Source organism: Rhagoletis pomonella, unplaced genomic scaffold, assembly GCF_013731165.1.
Source record: "Rhagoletis pomonella isolate Grant_MI unplaced genomic scaffold, Rhpom_1.0 Rhpom_scaffold_00001, whole genome shotgun sequence".
Classification (NCBI taxonomy): domain Eukaryota; kingdom Metazoa; phylum Arthropoda; class Insecta; order Diptera; family Tephritidae; genus Rhagoletis; species Rhagoletis pomonella.
Genome location: NW_023458555.1, coordinates 16,412,212 through 16,425,215, shown reverse-complemented (window position 1 = coordinate 16,425,215; position 13,004 = coordinate 16,412,212). Strand labels below are relative to the sequence as shown.

Here is a 13,004-nt window from a genome sequence, read left to right as displayed (position 1 = left end):
TTTTTTTTAAAAAAAAAGTTATCAAGCTCTTAAAAAATCACCCGTTACCTCCCAGCAAAGATTTGGAGTCATAAATGAATCTTTAAGAAGTCCTATTTCGAAGCTTTTACGCTCCTAATGAGCTCATTTAAGAGTCCGAAATGAGGGTGTTTCCCTTGCCCCGAAGTCCAATTCATATGAGCTTAAATTCATACATCAAATAAGCCTCAACATGAGTCATATTGGACTTTATAGGTCTCATCATTCAATCATTTCAACCTAATAAATGACTACATTCGGACTCCTATTTTAGGTTGTTCTTGGATCCTTATTGGCCTTATGCTTTGGGTCTTATTGAGCTTCAAATACCATACATACATATGAATGTGCATATACGTATATATACATACCTCAGTGCATAAATATAAACATTCCAACATGCAACACTGGCGATCAAAACCGATTACTTACAGTAAAATAACTTTTTTAATAATAGGCGTACTGTTTTGAAATTTTCAGCAATTGGCATTATCCAAGGAATAAAGCAAGATATACAGAAAAATTAAACTTAAACAAGAAACAAGCGATTCACAGCAGAAACGTAAGGCAATTCTACTAACTCAGTTTTGAACTTTTATGTTTTGAGATTTTAGAAGGTTTTTTGGAGGCTCCCTTGTTTTCGCTTGGAATATTATCCTATTATAATTTTAATCGCCCCCAAAGCTCTTCCATGTTACTAGGTGCTTGCCTTTGCTGACAATCCCCCTTTGACCACAGCGCACAATTTTTCGATGGCGTTAAAGGCCGGACTTTGTGCAGGTCACTGCATTACATGTAAATTTTGCTCAAGCAGCCGGCGGTGTCAAATCTTTTCAGAATGCTTTGGATCTCCATCCTGCTGGCAAAGGACTTCATCCCTGTACAAAATCCGGAAAATTTGTTTGGAAAATAAGGAGATAAACTTCCTTCTTCATAAGTCCTTCAATATTAACTAACAGCACCAAATACCATACATATATAAACACATACATATGTTTGTGTTCGTATGGAATAGTAGCTTATGTCGGGAAGCTGGCTTTATTATAATGCGGCATTCCCTTTATTCTTCAATCGAAAAGGAATTTTTCGATGAGACTTAATAGGAATATTGACTTGCTAGTACCGGAACTATTTCAGCACGTTTATTTGCCAAAAGTTCTTCAATACTAAAGCCAACCTTTCGACATAAGCTACTGTTCCATACGAATACAGATGCATAAATAAATTTTGATAAAGTCTTTTCTCTCCAATTAACAGACAATTGTTCATACATACATACCCGAATTCGTATTGTGCACGCACTGTCTAGTCGGAAGCCACCTCTAAATTATTGCCGCCAGTATTAAATATTAACCGGCCCTTTTATAATTAATATATGTACTATATGCAATGTGATAGCGCATAAAACTAAGTATCTAAGCAAGTAATAAGGTCGCATGGTAACAGCTGTTGTGGCACTTTAATGGCCATGCCCTTAATCATCGAGCCATTCAAGATAAGCTGCTAAGCTTTTTAAATGAATATGACAACCAGAGAGCATAATTAGTTAACATGTTTTGTGAGAAAAATTTTAAAGCGAATGTAATGTATGAGTACCCCGACAGGAACTTCAGAGTGATACAATTTTACAATACACTCAGAGGTTGCGTATACGCCTCGTAAAACTCTTCGTGCAACGTAGTTATTCACATACATATCGTTAGCTTAATTCACGCAAAGTCCCTCACCAGCAATTTTTTTTATTTTACAGGAGAAGCAAAAAGCATTATAAAAAGAAAAAAAGCAGATAGGGCATTTTAAAAAGTGGCATGCCTCCGATGTTTTTGAAGGTAACACTTTCAAATCATTAGTGAAAGTATATTTTAATATATTTTAACAAAATCTGTAAAAAACGCAGTTTAGAAAAGTGTTGCTTAGGGTCTTTGTTAATTAATTTGTTATTTTTTTTGTTTTTTGTTTTTTTTTGTTAAAGCATTTTTGAGAAGCTTTCGACAATGCTTTTGGTTTTTGTATAAAAAAAATGTTTGCCAATTTTTTGAATTTTAATTAGGATTTTTTGTTTATAAGAATAATTTCAAGTTTGTCGCCCAATGTGCCCGCTTTCTTTTGAAATCGAAAAATATTTAGAGGCGCTCAAAGTTTTCCATAAATTTTATATGGGGAAAAAACACTTTTCGTATAAATGGTATAGAATTCTCGAAAATCAAAATTTTTCGATCGGAGAACTTCGTTTCTCTGAAGGAGATTTTCAATAAGATTATCCAATTATTTATTTAATATTTTTTTTTATAGTAACTATATATTTTATAGGTCCACCAAAACCCCCAGAAAGTACCAGAAAAAGCAATGGGGGGATAAATAAAAAATCTTTAGTATTAAAATCTGGTTAAATAAACAATTAATATTGTTATTGGAAGTCTCCTGAAGAGAATCAGAATTTTCCGATCGAAAAATATTAACTTTCAAGAATTCCATGCCATTTCTAGGAAAAGATGTTTTTCTCCATAAAAAATACATGGAAAACTTTGAGCGCTTTGAGCGACCTCTAAATATATCTTGATTTCAAAATAAAAAATAGGGATACATTATTTCGATATAGAACAATCCTAGGGAGTGAGAGCATTAAAATTCCGACTTTACTTATTTTGAATCACCCTAATGTACATTCATAAGTTGATTGCACTTAATGTGGATCTTTTTCCTTTTAGTAATCTACATATCGCTACCTAAAGGTGAAAAGGTGCCAAGTCCACTTTTTTCAAAATTTAGTTTTCGATGCAGAATGACCTATAATGCGAAACTACATCGATTTTTCGTATCTACTGAATAATTTCATAAAATGGATTTGGTACATTTTCACCTTTAGGTACATATGTATATACATATGAATGCATAATAAATGAAAACTTTTTTGTCATATCATCGATCTGTACCGATCCTTCGATTTCACAAAATGAACTATCAAATAAAAGGGCTTGGCCTGTTTTATTTTTTCAAAAAGAGTTGCCACCTGATACAAAATTTATTTCAAATTAGTTAAAAGTTATATTAATTATTACAACATGGGCATCGATCGAAATGGTTTTGAAAAGGCTTTACTTCTTAATTATGTGTGGGAGGGTTGCCACCAGTTTACAAAGTTAAATTAAAACAAGTAAGAAAGTCTAGGTTCGGGCGGAGCCGAACATTAAATACCCGGCGCAAGTATTAAATATATGTCAGATTTCAATAATTTTTTTTGCTTTTATGTGGCAAGCACAATAACCATACCGAGTTTGGTACAAATTGCTAGAACGGTTAGCGAGATACATATACGTGATCATAAGTGAGCGGTGCCACGCCCATTTTCCAAAATTTTATCATAAACGTATTTGCTGGCAAAGAATTGTTGCAACCATCATTTTGAATAAATTAGCTTTAATATTTACTGATTTATCAAGGATTTCGTATTTCTCGAAATTACCGTTATATGGGATGTGGGCGTGGTTATTGTCCGATTTTAAAAATTTTCAGCCATTTGGTATGCTGTACCAGGGCCAACAACTGTGCCAAGTTTGGAATAAATTGATGCAGCGGTTACCAAGATATACACATGTAACCATAAGTGGGCGTGGCTACGCCCATTTTCAAAAAAATGTTAATATTCTTATTTTTCGTCTAAAATTTATTATAAATATCAATTTTGAGTGAATTATCTTCAGTAGTTACTAAAATATCGCAGTTTTTGTATTTCTGAAAATTACCGTTATATGGGAGGTAGGCGTGGTTATTGTCCGATTTTGCCCATTTTCAATACCATCCGTCCTACGCCCGAAAGAAGTACACGTACCAAGTTTCGTTAAGATACATATCTTAATTTTCACTCGAGTTATCGTGTGCACAGACGGACGGACGGACGGACGGACGTACGGACAGACAGTCAGCGCTTAATCGATTTCTCTTTTCTTTCTGATCATTTATGTATACATTTGTCTATATCTATCTCGATTCGTTTTGCCTGTTACAAACAACCGTTATGTGAACAAAGTTATAATACCCTTCTGCACAAGTGCGCTCGGGTATAAAAAATAGGTAAAATGGGTGACTACAATATGGATAGATATCTATCAAAATGGCTGTGAAAAACTTTATTGCTAAACTACACGTAGAAGGGTTGCCAACTGATTTAAAAATTAAATTAAATTTTAGTAAAAAGAATTAGACAATCTAAATATGTATCATAATACGGGTGTCGGACGAAAAAGTTTTAAAAGGGTTTTAATTGTAAAATATTTTGAGCACCTGCTTTCAAAGTTAAACTGAATGTATACAATCGGTTAAATGAATTACCATAATATCGATGTCAATAAAAATGGCATTCTACGACCTTTAGTTCTAAACTGCATGTATGAGCCCCACCTGTTTAAAAAAAATCAAGTTTAACTTGAATAAAGGCAATTAGAAAATCGAAATATGGATCGCGATATGGGTGCCACACGAAAGATGATGTGGTTTAAAAATATTTCGAACTTGTTTAAAAAGTTAATTCAATGTATGCAATAGGTTAAATAACTTGATTCAATATAGTTATCAATCAAAATGGCTTTAAAGCACGTGTAGCATGGTTGCCACCCGTTTTAAAATTTAAATGCAACTTGAATTCATGGTATTGTATAATTTAAATATGTATTGCAATACGTAAATCGTGCGAGCTAGGTTTAACAAGGCTTCAGTTCAAAAATATTTTGAAGAAGGTTGCCACCTGTTAATTAATATAAATTCAAAGTACGCCATAGGTTATATAAATTACTTCAGTATGTATGTTAATCAAAATGGCTTTGAAGAAATTTTATCTCCAAAATACATACAACAGGGCTGCCACCCTTTTTAAAAGTGAAATGCAATTTGAATTAAGGGAATTAGAGAATTTAAATGCGTATATTTTTACAGTGTTGCCATCTGTTTAAAAACCCGAATTTATTTGAATTATACATAAGTTACTCTATGAAATATTAAAATATGGGCGCCAAACGAAAAATTATTAGGAAATATTTAGCTTGAATCTAAAAATATTAAAGAGCGCTGCCATCTGTTTAAAAAGTTAAACTCAATTTATTTTAGTAAGTTACAGAAATCATTCAAAGGTCGATAGCACTTGAAATGGGTTTAAAATTCAATCCAATAAAATCAAAAGGGACGTACAGTTTTTAATCTAAATGTGCTCTTAATATTATCACGTATTCTACATTTAACTTTAGTGGCTGTGGCTCCGGCACAGCCTGCAGGCTAAGACAAGGGCGCTGGACTGATCATTTTTTTAATTTTTCTCTGTTAAAATTAAAATTATTTAAATTTCTTCAGCTGAACACGTAAAAGTAGTGTAGATAATAACAAATCTTGTTGTTTTATTGATACTGCAATTTAAAGGTACTTAATTGCCCAAAAAGCGGAAGCTATAAACTTTTGTGCCCTGCTATTCATTTGCACTCCCAGCGAAATTCTATGAAATAAATAACTCTAAGTTGAGATATGCATATGCAAAAAAAATAAAAAATACTTTACAACTAAACAATTCCATTTATTTGTTTCACTTTATCGTCGACAATTTTTTTAAGCCGAGTGGAAATTAAACCTTTTTAAATGGATGCGCCTTTCGGTATTGCCAGAAAACGGCATTTACCTGACCGAAAGGCTGCACGAATTGCAACAGAGTAAGGCTGGGAAAAATTTAAATATTTGCTTATAATTAGGGTAATGTAGTTAGTACCTGGTGGCGATAAAATGAGTAGGGTCATTTAAAAAAATGCCTTGCGAATGAATTAATTTTACCGGAAGGGGCGAAAGATAACAGCAAAAAGTAAGCAAGCAGCAAATAAAAACTTTATAAATTAGGTATTTAATTCTGATGAAAATTACTTGTTGATGTTTTTTCACTTTTATTACAATTAAATGGCTCGCAATCAAGTTTGTATGCATGAGTTACAGTCAAATCTGAGTGCCGCGGTTAGAGCAGGATGGATAGCGCTTAGTGATGTGAAAAATCATACATATTTACTAAACACTATTTAAGTACAAAAGTATTTAGCTATTTAGTTTTTAGTGATAATCAAATAAGTATTTTGGATATAACTAAATACTACGTATGAAAGTAATTACATTATTCAAGTTAATGTGTTTACTAATTTTCATAGAACTAAATACATACTGCGTTTAAAACACGAAGTACCGGGAACAAAATTATTTAGTATTTTTAGCTGCGCAGGTATTAACTAAGTACTCATGAATTTACTAAATACTGCATACAAAATTAGTCCCGAGAAGTAAAAAAAATCACGAACAACTCTCGAAATGTTCTGAAAGTCCCAAAACTACTGATAGCCCCGAAATTAGCGAAATAATGCAGAAGTGCCAGAATAGTTTTGAAATTATGAAATATTCCGAAAATATCAAAACCCCAACATCCCAAAAAAATCCCGAAAGGTATAGCACGATGTGCACCGAAAAATACTGAAAATATTAGGTAAAAGTCTGGAAAAAATCTGCCAAATTTTTAAAAAATCTCAAAAAGTAAAACACAAGGAGTACCGAAAGATCTCGAAAAAATCCGAGGAACGTCTTGAAAAGTTTCGTGAATCTCAAAAACCATGAAGCATTCAAATCTACAAAGTAATAAACTAAAATTTATCGACTATTTTTTTTTTGCTGAACCTAAATATTGATGTTGATGCGCAAATGGAGGGAAATACAGTCTTATGCTGCCTCCGAACGGAAAATGGATTTTATGAGAACATTTCTCATGACAGAAATACATTCGGACGTTTGCCATTACCTGCCGAGGGGCGACCGAGTTCGAAACAAATTTTTCTCACTTAGATGTTGCTGGCACTATGGATCAACCTCAGGTCCTACGGAGTACGCAACTCTAACCAATCAGCTTCAACGGCTGTTATTACGCTTGGCAAATATAAGTTTGAGGCGCTCTTCAGAATGCTGTTTTCAGCATTTTTAGTTTGACGTGATACGACAAAAGTTTTGTTTTTGTGGGGAAGTATTAATAATTTTACAACGGAAGATATCATCAAATAAAGAACTTGTAGAAAAACCGATTTAGCTCTTTAAACAGGTCTTCCAGGAAGGAATTCTGTAAGAAAATTAAAAATTAAAATTTGATTAAGAAAAATTCTGTCGAGATCCTGCAGCCCGATCACGTGTTGGCAGATGCAAACCACTTCCTTGAACACGACGGGAATGGAAACAGTTGATTTGCTTCCGGACACACATTTTCCCGTGAGTTCGAAGACAGGGGGCTCTCTGCATCCTCCTTCGGCTGGGGTAGTAAGCGTCAGGTACGTCACTAGGGAGAGGTTTACTTGGGCGATACAAAGCTTCAAGTCCTATGAAACGGCGGGCCGTTTGGGATGCTACACGCGAAACTGGCTGCAATAGTAGGAACCTGTGCAAATTGGCTAATGAACATCTTTATGGCTTGCTTTGAGTCGTCACGACGCGTTGGTATGTACGGCGTTGAGATCTGTCTCCGTTGTCCTTATTCCTAAAGCCGGTAAGGCTGCACATACAAATCCATAGGATGTCAGAACTATCAGCCCTTCTACCTTTGCGCTCAAAATCCTGGATAAGATATTTGGTAGCTTCCTATCTTTCACCATTGACAGTTGACTACTGTCTAACAATCAACATGCCTTGGTCTTGTAGCCTCTCTAGACATTGAGAGAGTTTTTAAAAACATAAATTCAGAGGTCATAACATAGGCCTTGAGGTGGACGATTCTCTGGTGGAGTTTATATATGGCAGCTGTTCTTTTGCAGAATAATCACGGCAAACGTCGCGACGCGTAGGTGAGAACTCGGCTTCAAGGTATGTACGTGACAAGGGGCACGCTGCAGGGTGGCGAACTCTCCACTTCTTTGGAACTTAGCCGGGAACTCTCTCTGGCGAGAGACGAAATAGCGAAGCGCCAGGGTTTTTGCTTATGCTGATGAGGGCACTTCCCGATGTTTTAAGAATTCGGAGAAAGTTCAAATCATTCTCTTTACGTTTAGATACAAGACACCGCTACCGACTCCGCCGGAACTAAAAGAGCGTCTTTTAAGCTCTACAAACAAATCAGGCGTCGTTCTTGCCAGAAACCTGAGTTGGAGGGAGATGTTAGTCCAGCGTTCTGAGACAGTCTCTGTGGAGCTATATACGTACAAGAGGCCATTGGTGAGAAATGGGGGTTCAATCCGAGTATATGCTGCTGGATTTATACAAGGGTGGTTGAACCGAATCTCCATTTTGCGACTTTTTAATTACATAAATGAACATCACCTGTACTTACGGCTATGTATTTGATTTTTTGTGCATTTGTCAGTCGTCAGCAGCACAACACGAATTTTATGCAGCCACTGTGCAGCAAATGCAGACAACGATGAAGCAATTGAATGATTTTCTTTCTTACTTTCTTCCTTTTATGCTTTTAAGTTTTTATTTGCTTCTACGATTTTTGCTATTATTTTGATTTTCATTTCGATTTTATTGCTCATTTCATAGCCAACCGAACCTGCTGCTGTCCGCATTGTCTTTCGTCCACTTCATGACTTGTTGCTGGTTGCAAGCTGCACATTAAAAGCTTATCGCAAAGTAGGGCAGTTTGTATGTGTGTGTGTGCGTGTGTGTGGTTATTTCTACGCTTAATGCCGCAAGTTAAATGCTTCCTTTTCCGACTTTGCTTGTGATGGACAGCACTTTAAATCATTGAAGAGTCGGAAATCATTCCTGCAATTGAGGGCGAAGTAAAAGAGATACGATTTTTGCAAAAAATAATAAATTGATAGGGCGATGCGTTTTAGCTCAGTAGTCAGTGTCGATTTTTTTCATTACTTTAGCTTCATTTGTTCCTGTCAGATGCTACAACTTTTCAGGTTTTTTTTTTATTAATTTTTCTTTGAAATACTGCAAAAATTGCAACTTTAGATGAATTCCAATGCCAAGCATTAATCATTTGAGCTTGAAGTAAATTAATGAGCTTACATATGTATGTGTTGAAATGCTTAAGACACATGCACTTACATAGGTGAGCTTTCATACATTCACACACCCACATTTGTACATAAAAATATTACTCATACGCCGCGGTTGGTTATATGAAGAATAAATCGTTATTAATTACACAGTTGGAAAGTTTGACATAAATTGATGGATTTTGTAATGCACGAAAGCTCCTCATACTTGCAATGCTTTATACGATAATTAAAAGTTTCAACTAAAGTTTGCACTATCTAAATACATAGGTATGTAAATATGAGTTTCTGGCAAAGGAACCCATATTCGTTCCGTATAATTTGAGTGAATAAAATTATATGCATAAATGACAAAACGCGCTCTACAAAATGTGAATGAAAAATCAACATCGGAACTGATTTCGAGACTCTTAACCCTTTCAGTATGTTTTTATAATTAATACATATAATAATATGGTTACAGGCCGATGTCTGCACATTAAAGAGCAATAGAAGCCACATCGAAAATTTTTAGAATTTTTGTTTGTCTATCTGTCTGTATGTTTGTACGCGCTTCACTCAAAAAATTTATGCAAGGAATTGAACACAGTTTCTTTCCACCGCTGTATTGCCAGAAGTCTAACTTAAAACATAAAAAGAAAAAAAACAAGAGAGTTGCCACCTGTTTGAAAATTTCAGTTTAAGTAAATTGATAAGTTGAAGTAAATTTTGCAAAATGGCTGTCAAAAGAAAAAGCTTTTAGAAAGTATTTTTGTCGAAGGTTGCCACCTGTTCGCAAATTTTAATTTAACTTAATTGATAAGATAAAATCTAAACGTACAGATATTAAAATTGTAATAGGCCGATGTCTGTACATTTTAGATATTAAAGAAAAATTTATATAAAGGGTCTTTATGTTTGTATGTATGTTTGTATGTGCACCACTCGAAAACTAAATCAGAGAATTGAATGCAGTTTTCACCGATATATTGCTAAAGGACTAACTTCAAATATAAAGAATTTGGGAGTTGCCACCAGTTTGAAATTTTCAGTTTATGTATATTTATAAGATAAAATAAATATTGCAAAATGGCTGTTAAAAGTAACTGCTTAAGAAGCCTTACAGCAGAAAATATTTTTGTAGAAAGTTGCCACCTCTTTGAAAATTTTAATTTAACTTAATTGAAACGATAAATTAAATATTGGAATATGGGTATCAAATTAAAGATATTTAGGAAATTTTACTGCTGGAAATATATTTGAGGAAGGTTACCACCTGTTTTGAAAGATTTGACTCAGTTACATTGATAAAATAAATGAAATATTATAATACGAGTATCAAACAAAGGTGGTTTCAGAAAGTTAACTGTAAAAATTATTTTTGAAGCGGGTTGCCGACTATTTGAAAAACTCAATTCAGTAAATTTGATTGGTTAAGCTAAATATCACGATGTGTGTATCAAACGAAAGTATTTGGGAAATCCTTGTTTTAGCAATATTTACAAAACAAAAGGATTTCCGCTTTTATGGAAGATAAATATACGATGTTTGAAAGTAAGTTCGAAAATTGTACTTGATAAAGCTCTTTAAATCTATTTAATTTTTTACGTAATTTTTAATACAATTTCGTATTCGGTATTTAGAAAGTAGTTAAAGTACCGACTTTCCTCTGGATTTATTTTATTTATTTATAAGTTTTGGAAGTGAGTAACAACACAAAAATTCTTTTAAGTCGCAGCGTAGCACACCGGGTTTCTGCTAGCTAGTTTTATTTAAAAAACTGTAGAAAAAATATTTTCGCCATTTTTTATTTTGATTGTGGAGGGCAAAATAATTTTTCATTGCCTTTTTACCAAAGAAATATTATTTGAAACTGAAAATTGAATATCTTTCAAAAAATCTGCAACTTTGCTTTTAAATCTTACCTTAATAAATATAAGCACTCCCGCTTGAGTAAATTAGTTGAAATCTGCAATTAAAAGGGAAACAGTTAAAATTATAGTCGACGTTTTGCTTTGATATTAATTTGTACATATGTTTAGACAAGGTAGTGTTAAAATATTTTCGTTTTCAAGTGAAATAATACTAATCCGAAAATTCTTTTGAATGCATTTTTACAAAGTGACTAAATACTCGCATATACATATATATGTATATCTTTACCTAGATACGTAGATTTATATTAGCAACAAAACAGTTTAGTCTACGCAAAAATCCTTTGCTGTCAGTTTGCACCATACAACACTCACCACATGAATAGTTTTAATAATCAAAGCACAAATATACATATATATACGTATGCACATACAGTGACTCAAATAAGTGTGTGCATGTTGTTTTTTTTTTAATATTCACAATGTTTTTTCAAGTCTGTGAAAATATTGTTCATGCATTAACTAAAACCATAGAAATCAATGTTCCAAGCTTTATAGGAAATTCAAAAAAATTTAAAAAAATTTTCGTATTTTCTAAACTGAATTTTTAGTATTGTGGGTATGCTTATACAATTTTAGTGCAAAGTGCATGTTTGAAGCAGCTAATTTTTATAAAATTAGGTTAAAAAGTTTGAAATTTTGATAAATTTATTTTTGAAGTTTTCTAAATTTTGAATAAAGTTTGAAAATTCGTTTTATATGACTTAGGTTAGAGCATGAATAGTATTTGTATTAAAAAATAATAAAAAAATTTTAATTAGAAAAGCATTGTAACTATGTATGTGAACACTTGCTTGAGCCACTGTGTGTCTGTGTAGACATGATCTTTCAACGCAACCGTGCGCGAGCAAAGTCAACTTTATATAACGGGTGATTTTTTAAGAGCTTGATAACTTTTTTTTTAAAAAAAACGCATAAAATTTGCAAAATCTCATCGGTTCTTTATTTGAAACGTTAGATTGGTCCATGACATTTACTTTTTGAAGATAATTTCATTTAAATGTTGACCGCGGCTGCGTCTTAGGTGGTCCATTCGGAAAGTCCAATTTTGGGCAACTTTTTCGAGCATTTCGGCCGGAATAGCCCGAATTTCTTCGGAAATGTTGTCTTCCAAAGCTGGAATAGTTGCTGGCTTATTTCTGTAGACTTTAGACTTGACGTAGCCCCACAAAAAATAGTCTAAAGGCGTCAAATCGCATGATCTTGGTGGCCAACTTACCGGTCCATTTCTTGAGATGAATTGTTCTCCGAAGTTTTCCCTCAAAATGGCCATAGAATCGCGAGCTGTGTGGCATGTAGCGCCATCTTGTTGAAACCACATGTCAACCAAGTTCAGTTCTTCCATTTTTGGCAACAAAAAGTTTGTTAGCATCGAACGATAGCGATCGCCATTCACCGTAACGTTGCGTCCAACAGCATCTTAAAAAATACGGTCCAATGATTCCACCAGCGTACAAACCACACCAAACAGTGCATTTTTCGGGATGCATGGGCAGTTCTTGAACGGCTTCTGGTTGCTCTTCACTCCAAATGCGGCAATTTTGCTTATTTACGAAGCCATTCAACCAGAAATGAGCCTCATCGCTGAACAAAATTTGTCGATAAAAAAGCGGATTTTCTGCCAACTTTTCTAGGGCCCATTCACTGAAAATTCGACGTTGTGGCAGATCGTTCGGCTTCAGTTCTTGCACGAGCTGTATTTTATACGGTTTTACACCAAGATCTTTGCGTAAAATCTTCCATGTGGTCGAATAACACAAACCCAATTGCTGCGAACGGCGACGAATCGACATTTCACGGTCTTCAGCAACACTCTCAGAAACAGACGCAATATTCTCTTCTGTACGCACTGTACGCATTCGTGTGGTTGGTTTAATGTCCAATAAAGTAAACTGAGTGCGAAACTTGGTCACAATCGCATTAATTGTTTGCTCACTTGGTCGATTATGTAGACCATAAATCGGACGTAAAGCGCGAAACACATTTCGAACCGAACACTGATTTTGGTAATAAAATTCAATGATTTGCAAGCGTTGCTCGTTAGTAAGTCTATTCATGATGAAATTTCAAAGCA

At 34.1% G+C, this 13,004-nt stretch overlaps 1 protein-coding gene across 1 annotated transcript in view; it reads right to left on the bottom strand.

Annotated features, from left to right (window-relative positions):
• Positions 1-13,004, bottom strand: part of LOC118740084 — an 82,716-nt gene that overhangs the window by 19,618 nt on the left and 50,094 nt on the right. The window contains exon 2 of the mRNA XM_036471581.1: positions 10,922-10,965. The gene's annotated coding sequence lies outside the window, so the exon portion shown is untranslated. The remainder of the gene's footprint in view (positions 1-10,921; positions 10,966-13,004) is intronic.